The 7,956-nt window shown below is 29.5% G+C and overlaps 1 protein-coding gene across 4 annotated transcripts in view; it reads left to right on the top strand.

The window, feature by feature from the left end:
• Window positions 1-7,956, top strand: part of exd (extradenticle) — a 570,859-nt gene that overhangs the window by 150,909 nt on the left and 411,994 nt on the right. The gene's annotated exons all lie outside the window — the stretch shown is intronic.

The following is a 7,956-nucleotide window of genomic DNA, read 5'->3' on the forward strand; positions in this document are numbered from 1 at the left end:
CGAAACGTTAAGTAGCTCGCATTGTATTCATTAAATAAGAAGAAAAATACTTCAACAATTTTATTAGGTAATAATATAATATAAAATAAAATTCACATATTATTTTATAACCTGCTATGTTTTGTTTAAAAATTAGGCTCCAAAATTACAAAAATTATGGTATTTGAGATATACTACGTTTACATTGTATATTCTCTGCAATGATACTTAAAATTAATTACTTAAATTTAATAACAATGTTATTTATAAAATGTTGATATGAAAATTAAACCTGTCTATTCAAGCAGATCGCACTTTGTTATGGTTTAATGCGTTTAATTAAATATGTCTTCATTCGTGGAATGAACTTATCAGCGAGTGCTAAATCCGAACCGTACGCTGTCCAAATTAATTTATAATATCTGCATATAATTGAGCCGAATACATATTTCTAATTCATTTAGGCCGATAGGAGCTAAATGACGAGCGATAATGTGAACGGGTGACAGTGAAGAGATGAGTTCTGTCAGAGCGGTGACAGTATATGTCAACTGTCAATCGGGCAACTCTTGTATGAATAAGTTTTTGGCTGTCCGGTCGGTTGTCACTGCTCTCTGTATAAAGTGATCCTCTTTGTTTCGAACCGGTTGATAGATTGTCTAGGAGGCCCTGGCTTCCTCTTAATATAGTTCTCTCCTTTCCGACTTGACAAAGAAGAGAATGGATACGAAGCGATTTGTCACCGAGCGGGGGGTAACAAGTATTCGGATGAACGGGCGTGATTTGTGTTGTGTGAGTAGTATTCGGTTATTAGTGGGATAGGTCCGTTCATTGCGGTTTACTCGCTTCCGAAAATTTATTCCCATTGCACTTGGCAGCGGGTGATTGCGATTATTTATACGAGCATTTTGATCTATGGAGTGCATACAGAAGAATCATAATATTTAAACTCAGCTATCCACGCGGCTATTTGTCTCCTTTTCACTTTTGCCTCTTTGGAACATATATTGAGGGGGCGGGATCATTAGTCTAGTAGAATTTCATTCAAGGATCGTGTCTTCCCGTATCCAAGATAAAAATATTTATGGCTTATTGCTTGAAGGGTGGGGGGAGGAATAGATCATTCTATAGGCATCTCGACATTAAAAATTCAAGGTGGCTAAAAGTATTTATTTTTTTTCAGACAATAGTTCGTTCTTTCTTGTATAATGAAGAAAAAATTCGCTATTTTTTTCTTATGTATTTTTTTTTTGTTTATTCGATGTTATATTGGTATTAGTAAATTTTGTGAGTTTAAACATTGAAATACTGATTCTACTGTTTTATTATCGTCTCTTAGTGTCGTTGACGTGGATTTGATCCAAAATTATTAAGGTGTAATGTGAAGTGTGGTCGTTTCTGAAGATATAGCTGATTACCATTTTATTATTAAAATACTGACATTTGAGAGGCGTTTGTTTTGGTCTTAAGAGCTCTCAGAACTTAAGTTTATGATTCATCATCATTTACATTTCATGGTGTGTTACATTTGAAGTTATTTTAGAATACAAAGTTTCCTTCGTTTTAGTGATGAATATCGTTATATTCGAGGAATAATTCTCCTTTAAGATTAAAATTTCATTGACCAGTATTATACATATTGGAAGAAGATAGTTGATCGTATAAAGTAGATTGGAGGAAGATATTCTCGGTGATATGTCAATAAAGGTATCAAAATAGTAATAAAAAACTGTTTATTGTTAATGAACGTTTCGCCCAACTTTGCAGGGCTTTGTCAGGGCTGGTAAGAATGACGTTCTGCTGCCAACTGAGCATGCCAACCTCAGCTGGCAGCAGAACGTACATTCATTCAGAACATACTTGTACTTCCAACTACATTCTCCTTTCTTCTTCCATTAATTATCTTTCTTTTTTTCATGTATTTATTCTATGAACCAGAAAAATATAATTATATTATAAAATTTAATTATTATTAAATTTTAATGTTCCGTGGTCTGGATGGGGTTGTGTATATTTATTGATGAAACAAATTATGCTTTATGCAGGAGCTTAATCCAGAGGTGGACGGTCTGTCACAGCCGGATTGACGTACCCCGTTCCTACTGTAAGTTATTAATAATGAAATGAGGCAAATTAACGAGATTAACAAAATCGTGCATAATGCAACGTAGGTCTGGATATGAGCGAAACTTTGTTCATAAGTTATCTTGTAATTATAGAATCATATCTCCTGACCCCTGTAGAGTCTTATAGTTTTTCTAAACAGTTAGATAACTTGATGTACTAAAATTGTTTTGTTTTATAAAAAATAATCAAATCCATTTAAAAATAACAGTATAAGATCCATCATTTCTCTTGCATAGTATTCCTAGTAGGATTTTATTTAGAAATTGTACATACTCCATGCTAAACCGCATACTATATGTATGTAAAGTAACATTGAAACATGTTATTACTATAATATTAAGAATATTAAAAACATGAAAGAACAAAATAAAAATCAATAAAATAAAAAATCAAATGTTCTTATAACAAAAAAATATTCTGTAAACTAACTATTAGTACTTTGTAAAAAAAAAATTTATAAATGTAAACTAGGAGTAAGGTTTATAAATTAATACAGAAGTAAATATGTGTGTGTATAACTAAAAAGGTGAATTTAATAGATAAACATTCAGCTCCCATATACATAGATATATATGTGTTTCATAATTAATAATGTATGAGAAATACATTTAACCAAAAATTAAAACAACATTTTTCTAGAATAATTAAAATGGTACAATTGGACATAATATGGGAGAAAAAAACAACTAATTTATTAAAACAAGACCTAAAAGTACACGAGTTTAAAAAAATAAAATACAATACATTCGTAAAAATTAATATTTAATTTTTACTTTAACAATGTTTAGAACAAAGTTCTTTCCTTATCAGATCCTCTTCCAAGCCTACTTTCATCCGGGGCTCTGGTTCCCTTCTCATCTACAAATCCCGCCTGTTCACTTCAACAGAATTTAAATCCTTCTATCTCATTTACTATAAAAATTCATTAAAAACGCACAAAAAAATCAGTATTTATATTTTTAATCATCATTTCTCTCTTCAAAATTATTTTATTGATTTATTAATATCAGAAGTTCATTTTTATCTGTTTAAAGTATTAAAATTTACTTTATTGTTATTAATTGGTGAATGAATTTTTAAGGAACGCAATTTTTTTTTTTCGTGGTCAGCATCCTACAACCTCTGATAATATCGATCTATTTTATACGATTTACGGCTTCTTTTTTTCATTTGTTTCTTGTTTTCTGTCACTGATTAGAGAAAAATTAGAGTATAATAAAGATGTGAGAGTATTTTAAAATTTGTAACGGTAATCCCCAAAAATAGACCCGGTTGGATTTAAAAGGGACGACAATGATACAGAGCAAAATAAAAAAGAAGAGAGACTAAAGAGAATTAATTACGGCCTGAGTCAAAGAGACTTTGAAGCGACTGCTGGGGTCGTTTCCTTTATTAATGTTACTGTCGCTACTTGCTCCCTTTTATTTAATCTCTCATTAATTTAATTGCTATTAAGTCAATAGTAAGCTCTCTTTAATTTTTTCCTCCTTTTTGTTACAATTTATTTATTTATTTTGTAAATAAAGTGCAAAAATAGTCTGTTTTATTGAACAGTTGTTTATCATTAAATCTTTGTTAAGGATTGGAACATGTATAATTTTTATGTTTTTTACTGTTTACTTCTACTCTGGAATGAGAAATATTGTTTCATTTCACTATAGTTTTTTTCTCAAATGGAAATCGGCTCATGGTATTTTACTTAGCCATGTATAGAAACCCAAGACCTTGGTATGTGTAGTCCTAGAATCGTGTCTTTATTGTACTATTGCGTATTAGTATTAATGGGTAAATTTTACTCACATTGCAGAATAAAGAACATGCTGGATTTGTTTAATCGCTATTTAATGAATGATGTTTTGTATAACTGAGCATCTTACGTTATTGTAAATGATTTATGAATTAATATAATTTAGGGTATAAAAATTGTCTGAACTGAAGAAGTAAATGGGACAGGATGGTCCAATGGGGTGTGTTGTCACTGGTATGAAACTACAACTAAGTGTGCTACAAACAAAAACCTGTGCTCAGAAATATCTAATAACCAGTCAAAAAATTAATTGGAACACCTGTTTCACAGCCGAATAACACCACCAAAATTCTAAGCCTGTAAATTTCCCAATTGGAAAAAGTAAAAGATGAATACCAACTTACTGGTTCAATCTTTTTGAAATTGGTATTATTAAAGGTATTCATGATATTTTGTTAAATATAAAATGTTTTAGCATGTTAAATGTTATAAGTATAGCATTGTGAGCAGCCCTATTTAAAGTCATGCTAAATGATAAATATATAAGAGCTCCTAGTGGATTTTCTGAGCAACTTGTTTAGTACCCTTTCCTTATTAAACTTCATATTATTGCTTTACTTCTAAGTTTTGATTACAGTAATTTAGTACAGCATGACTAAAATAAGTGATTGAAAAGCAGAAGTGTAAGTTTGGCTACTGATTATATTTTTTAAAAAGTCCAAAACACAAGACAAAAGAAAAAAAAAAGGACATAAACTAGGAGTAAGTAACAACAACAGGGCAACAAACAAAACGGTGACAAGCTCAGCTGGTCTGTTTCGTGACGTCATTCTCTATTTAACAGACCTAGTAACAGACTCAGCCATGTTATATCGTATTGACTATTATATCGTATTAAGGAAATATTGAGGGATTCAATACTTTGCTCCATTGTCAATATTGGTGTGTCCATTTGCTGTATCTAAATTGTTTTGGATGAGGTAGATCTGCTAAACAACTCAAAGCACTCTTAGCTACCGTTGAGTTTTAAGTACATGGGTAACGAAGAGTAAAAATTACTTACTAACGTTCAAAACTTTTATGATATTGTAGTAGACGTGACAGTACTAAAGATTAGATGTAAGATGTACATTTTGTTTTGCTTGGTGGGAATTGAAAAAGTTACTGAATTAAATTCTACTCAAAGGGTGGGTACTATTGGTGGTATATTATTTATATTTTTAACTATTCTAAAAAGGGCTTATAACAAAATATATAATTCTATTTATTTTTTTTTATAAAAGAAAATAATATTTATAATTGTCAGGAAATTAATATTTTTGGAACAACTTAGATTATGTTGTTTTTTTATCTTATTAGGCGTTCTTAAAAAAACATATTTTTAAGGTCTATAACAAGTTCTACTGAATCCATCGGGTTCCTTTCATGTACCCCATATCGTTCTTTTTTTTCTCATATCTCGCTGACCTGATGCTCACCTTGGGCAGCCTACCTGACAGAGGGTACCTGAGCCATCAGCCCTAATGATATCGTACGTCGGCACAAGCTATGATTAGAAATGACAGCCTCTGTAAATAGCCTAATGAACCAGATCATTGCTGACTTCTATTGTCTTGTCCCACTTGCTGTGTCACGCCTTTCGTATCTTGGAGTAACTTCACCTTCTCTTATCCTCGTTCACATACTAAATCTGTGTAGGGATTAGTATTCTTAAGCATTTACTGAACCTCCCCTCCCCCTTGTAAGTTATCTCAATTGGAAGAAATCTACGAAAAAAAATTGTAAAACATTTCAGTCTTGAATTTTTTTTTCTAACTGTGCTGTTAGGTGAGATTTCAATCATTGTAAATGTTTAAAATTTATTCAAAATTAAATCTAAAGAAATTTCTATTTTTTATTAGTTTTATTTCCAGTTTTTGTACTAAATTATCACTCAATAAATGAATTTATTGAATAAATAAATAAAAATGTGAAATGGAATTTTTTTTGGAATGCAAAGTCTGCAATGATATATTATCCGATAGGATCGTTTATTTTAGAATAAATTCAAAATTACCGATTTATACTTTTTCCTCAAAATCAATTCAATTTTCTGGAGGTAGAACTAGTTTTTATTGCAATTTTAAGAATTTTATTATAGATTAATTTAAAATATTTTGAATTTTTAAATATTCAGATTGTAGTTTTTCTTACAGTTTTTTTTTTTTTATTGATTACTAAAATCCTATTTTCGTTTATAATTCTGTTTCTAAAATAAATGTTTTAAAAGTATTAGAAATACATTTGAACTAGTAGTTTATTTATTCCCATAGATTTATTTATTTTAGTCGCTCTGATTGAACATATGTTTGGTATTATTTATTTTTGTGTAATCCTACTTTAAAAAGAATGCTCTTAATATCATATTTTATACTGACTTTATGTATTATATTTCTATGGATAAATTTATGAACTATTTGAAAATATTTTTTTTATGGTAGTAACTTATAACTTTCAAAATTAACCAAGACCATTTTCGAATTTCGAATTATTTTTATTTATTTATTTGACAGTTTTCTACTAGATTAACCAGTAAGAACTAAGCAATACAATTTTTTCCCCAAAACATATTAATATACTGGTGATATAAGTCTTTTTTGTATGTAGTGTATTTTAATATGTTGTAGTAACTGTTTATTAAAAATAAATAAAATAGTTTATTTGATGGATTAATTTCTGGCAATATGATTTGTTAACCAAAAAATACTTGAATAAATTGTGACGTAACTGTCTCTTTTTTACATATTGTATTTTTTTCATATAGTATTTTTTTTATGTACAATCTAGTACCAAAAATGTATAATTTATACTTGAACTGATATAATTTTAAAACAATTAAAAATTTTAAAATTGACTGATATTAGAACGTAAAGCCCTATTTATTTTTGTGAATATATTTATTTCATGAATTTTGTATTATTTTTCATTTGTATCATTTTTTCATGATGTAAAAATTACATGACAAAATTATATATTTTTTTAGTTTCGTCTTTGTAATTTCAAATTCGAATTCGATTAAAATGTTTACCTTAAATATATTAATATAATGTAAATAAATAAATCTAGATCAGAAAACTTGAGATTTTAAAGTTGTTGGTTAGTTGTTAACTATTTCCTAAAAAATAAAAATGTTTTAAGTAATGGTATTATTCATTATTTTACACGGATTAAGTTAAATTTATATAAAGATACGTTGAATGACTAAGTTGGCTTGTTGATATTCATTTGGACGGTTGAGATCCAGTTGTGTAATGCCCAGGTGCGCGGCGGCCTTCCACCAGGTCGAAGTCCTTCCCATTCCAAAGGCCGATATGGAGTTTGTATATTTGCTTTTTTATTATTCCTTTTGTTTGTCTTGGCATTTTATTTGTCGCGTTTTGAATTTACCATATACTTGCTATTACGTTCTGGGTAATCGGCCGTTATTGAAGTATTTATGGCAGTGACAATTTCGAATAATGTTTCCCCTCTTCTTAGAATGCGTGAAGAAAATGTGGCAGAACTTGAGTTGAGGGAAGGTTTGAAAACTTTTTGTTTAGAAGTACATTTTAAATTTGAGATCGAAACGGCTTGATTTTTACCATGACGGCCTAGAATTTTTATCAACTATGGGGAAAATCCTCAGGATACAGTAACTGAATGAATGGTTATCTGCCACAGCTGGATTCGAATCAAGGTTCTTGGAGTTGGTAGCACAGCACCTCTGTGTCACCTCACTGCAATTATTTACATACGATGTAAATTTATTAACTATATTAAAACAAGCCTCAAACGGTAAAGGAATTTGATTTTTTTTTATTTACAAAATTAAAAATAAAGGGTCCTTAACGCCAGGCATTCTTTTAGTTCAACAGTCCATAGTTATGAGTTACCACTTTGAACCGTAAAATTACTGTAAATTTATTAGAAAAGAATTTCCTCTGGTTAACAATTTCTAATATATAACGTCCTGGGATTTACATTCTATATAGATCAAATATGCATATTCGGAAAGGAAATTAATTTAAAAAATGGTTTGAATTTTTTGCTTTTCAATAACTCAGAAGACTATAGTAATAATCTCA

This window comes from Halyomorpha halys, unplaced genomic scaffold, assembly GCF_000696795.3.
Source record: "Halyomorpha halys isolate HHAL.00 unplaced genomic scaffold, Hhal_1.1 Scaffold918.1, whole genome shotgun sequence".
Taxonomy (NCBI): Eukaryota; Metazoa; Arthropoda; class Insecta; order Hemiptera; family Pentatomidae; genus Halyomorpha; species Halyomorpha halys.